The sequence below is a fragment of the Panthera onca genome, chromosome C1 (genome assembly GCF_046562875.1).
Source record: "Panthera onca isolate mPanOnc1 chromosome C1, mPanOnc1 haplotype 2, whole genome shotgun sequence".
Classification (NCBI taxonomy): domain Eukaryota; kingdom Metazoa; phylum Chordata; class Mammalia; order Carnivora; family Felidae; genus Panthera; species Panthera onca.
Genome location: NC_138346.1, coordinates 133,425,493 through 133,429,449, shown reverse-complemented (window position 1 = coordinate 133,429,449; position 3,957 = coordinate 133,425,493). Strand labels below are relative to the sequence as shown.

At 36.9% G+C, this 3,957-nt stretch overlaps 1 non-coding gene across 1 annotated transcript; it reads left to right on the top strand.

Moving 5' to 3' along the window:
• Positions 1-920: 920 nt before the first annotated feature.
• LOC132673915 (small nucleolar RNA U3) lies at positions 921-1,137 on the top strand. The gene has a single exon (XR_009608266.1). It is a non-coding gene; the product is annotated as a small nucleolar RNA U3 (small nucleolar RNA).
• Positions 1,138-3,957: the final 2,820 nt, after the last annotated feature.

The window sequence follows — 3,957 nt, the reverse complement described above, 5'->3', positions numbered from 1 at the left end:
TCTAGCTAATAATAAATGGTCTGTTTTCTAGAGTGTTCTTTATGCATACTTCCTTAACCAAGCAGCCAGGGTCACAGGGATCTTGGGAAAGATTCAATGACTTAGAGAAATCTATCACAGACCCAGATGGAAAGCCAGGGGCCCCACATCTCCATTTCACTCTACCACTTATCCACCAGGTACTCTTGAGTATATCACCTCTCTGTGCATTACAAACTATAAATGAAACTCATAGAGCTAATGCTTACATAGTGCTGACTCTGTGCCAGACACTCTCCTTGTATCTTAGCTCCTTTGATCCTCCAAACAACTTTCCAGTTAGGAAAAAGAGACATCACTGAGGGTTGGGGTCACCAGATGATGATGAGAAAGAGCTGATTTCCGAAGGACAGAAAATTTCCATAAGCAGAGAGGCAAGATTACATTTCCAGAGGAATGACAGCATTGATGCTGTGTTAATAAACATGCATTGAGTACTGGTTGGCAGACATCTGCTAATGCTCTGTGCATTCCAAATATATATGTAAAGCATGACTTTTAATGGAAGAAGTTTACAGATTTTACAGCCTAGATGGGAAGAAAGACAAGGAGGCATTTAATCATTGTGTAGGGCCAATTGTCACAAATATAAAAGAAACGCAACAAAATCTTGGAAGCAAAGAGAAAGGAAAGATCCACTATTTTAGTGGAAATGAGAGAATATTTGATAAAGTACATGATACATGAATATGAGAGACAATGAGGATTTTGGTAAATAAGGATGAATTTAAGGACATTCCCAGAAGAGAAACAATCTCAGTGTAAACATGCTTGTATAAAGAGCAAATGGCTCAAAGACAGAAATGCATGAAGAATATAAAGGGCATTAATGAGGAATGTATACAAAAAGACTTTTAATAGTGTTATTGTAAGTCCAGTTAAAGACTATAATACTTTCAGGGGTCATTTCTATAGTTCATTACTAGAGAAGATTCTCTGAACGTGAGGAATACCAGAAATCATGAGAATGAGATGCAGTGTCCTTTCCTGAGCATGAAGCTGGCTTTGAGTGCTGCTTTTACAGCTGCTCTTTGCCCTTGATGATTGTTCTTTTCCTACTTTGGGTGAATAAAAGAGAAAGGACACCATCTGAGTGGTTTCTAAAAAAAAAAAAAAAAAGTAAGTCCTGTTTAATGAGAAAAATAAATGGTTGAAAGGAGGGAGAAAATCTTCCTTGCAGTTCAGGCAATTAATTCTGCTTTACAAATGCTGTGTGTGGGGAGGGTGTGTGTGGGTGTGGGTGTGTGTGTGTGTGTGTGTGGGTGCGAGAGAAAGAGAGAGAGAAATACAGACTTAGTAGTTGTTGTACACATGGAACTATCACTGAGGAAAACCAAGAGCTTGCTGACATTTTCTCTCTTCTCTCTCTAAATTGCCACATCATAAGTACTTCACTTTTCAAGGAAATGTAGTAGACTCATTGATCCCACAGTAAAGCAAATTTATTCTTAAAGGACCAAAGTAAATACAATGGCTTTAATCAGCTCTAAGAAAACATACTCAGCATTCTCTTCCTTCCCCTGCCTCAAGTGTGTTTGAGGCAGTGCAAGGTCTAAGTTTGAGCAGATGGGTGGAAGTTTGAGCAAGTAATTACAAGCTGCAACACAATTTCCTTAAAACGACACACATACTAGACAAATACTTATTTGTGGTTATAGAGTGGGTAAAGTTACTATAAAAATAGTAGCACACCTTATAATAGTGCTGTATGCCATAATTTACCTTTGCTATATCTGAAGTGTCATATCTTGTTCCAGACTTAATATTTAGTAACTAACAATTTAATGTACAAATCTCCAGCCTAAGAAGCAGAATAATTAGAAGAGGCAAGCCCCCCTTTTTACATGGAAAAAGTATAATGGACCATGCAAAATGCCTGAGGATTATACAGAAGAGAGAGGTGATTTTTAGTTATGAAAAATGTCTGGCAATTTTCTTTCTTTTTTAAGTTTATTTGTTTATTTTGAGAAAGGGAGAACAGGGGAGGGGCAGTGAGAAGGGGAGAGAGAGAGAATTCTAAGCAGGCTCTGTACTGACAGATGCAGGCTCAAACTCATGAACCCGTCAGACATTTCATTGACTGAGCCACCCAGGTGCCCTGGGGAAATTTAAAAAATAACTCTTATCAAACATATAGTAAACTCAATGCAGATATGCAGAAAGTATATGAAAGTAAATGCCATAAGCACTTTTTTTCTAGAATGTCCAACTTTGTTGATGTTTCTTTCTCTGAATTCCTGAAGTGTCTTACAGACATTTCTGAATTGAAAACAAAAATTTGGAAGCTTATTATGTGTCTAGGAGAAATGCACCTCTACACACCATAGTCTTTAGAAGTCTACAGCCATCTCAGAAATACTGCTCCTGACCGTTCCATACATAAATTCCTATCCAGCACTAAAAACTACTTAGTTATGCTTAAATGTTACATGTGCATGAGCACCTTTTTTTTTAATGTTAATTTATTTTTGAGAGAGAGAGTGTGAGTGGGGAAGGGGCAGAGAGAGTGGGAGACACGGAATCCAAAGCAGGCTCCAGGCTGTGAACTGTCAGCACACAGCCCAATGCAGGACTCAAACCATGAACGGTGAGACCATGACCTGAGCCAAAGTTGCTTGTTTAACCGACTGAACCACCCAGGCACCCTACGTGAGCACTCCTAATTTGATGTGCATATATCCTCTAGAAATAGGATTAAAACCTAATTATTGTAAGAAATGCAGTCAAATCCATCACGTTTCATCCACCAAAGGTCAATGCAATAACAGAATATGGTCAGTCCTTTCAGTTTTATGCTTTGAAGAAAATGAGCATTGAGACAATTGCTCTTTTTTTCACCATCCAAAATAAAGTCTCTCATTGAACAACAAACAAAAATAATAATAAAAAATACATCAACAACAACAAACACATATCCTACGCTATAGAAAGTTTGGGCACATTGGGGTTGATTAAATGTTGGCTAATTGAACAAGAATCTCCAAGGATTTGACTCCTTTCTCTAAATTTATTGGGAATATTCCATTTCATTGAAGTAGTTTATTTGAACTTTCTGGACACCAGCTTCACCACACAACAAAGGGTAAGAGTCTAGAATTCAGCTCACTTCAAAATATCAGAGCTTATAAGACTCTTCAAGGGCAAAAGCTGTTTCTGGCAGTTTATACGAGATGAGATCTCTCAGTTAAAGGTGACACTTTGTGGGTTTTTTTCAAGACCTATAAGTGTGTTGGGTACTTACAAATGAGATAACTTAGATAAGAAAAATCAAGTATACACATTATTCCCAATATTCCCTTATTTTCCATCATTTCACCTTTTATAATTTTGGTCAAAAATTGCAAAAGGGAATGCAAGAACCTAGATGCTATCACAGGGCCTAGCACACTGAATTCAGGAGGGAGGGAAGGGCAGAAGGAATGAGGAAAGAAGAAAGAGAGGGATAAACAAAAAATTTCTACCTAACCAGAGGAATATTTGGTGTGATCTCACATAGACACAAATTTGAGGCATCCTTCCAAGAACTACAAAATAAAGGAAATAAGATTGCCTTATGAAAATTAAATGTTAACACTATCCTATAATCCCTAAGAACAAAGATAAGCAAATTCCCTTTAAACAAACAAGATTGGTTCACTCATATAAAAAAAAAGTCTATTAACATATTCAAAATATTATTAACATATTTGAAGAAGAACTAATTATTCAGAGGAGCATTTACAGTCAAAGAATCAATAAAAGGAGGGCCTGGAAAGCAACCTGTGAATAAGGCTTGTCTGGAGACTCTTCCCATGGACTTTGATCATATTTAACAAAGGAGATAGATGCATAAGGCTATCTTCATTCAATACCCTTTAACGAAAGAGTTAACTAAACAATTCCTTTTTGTTTTGTTTAATTTAGTGACATTAAATCAAC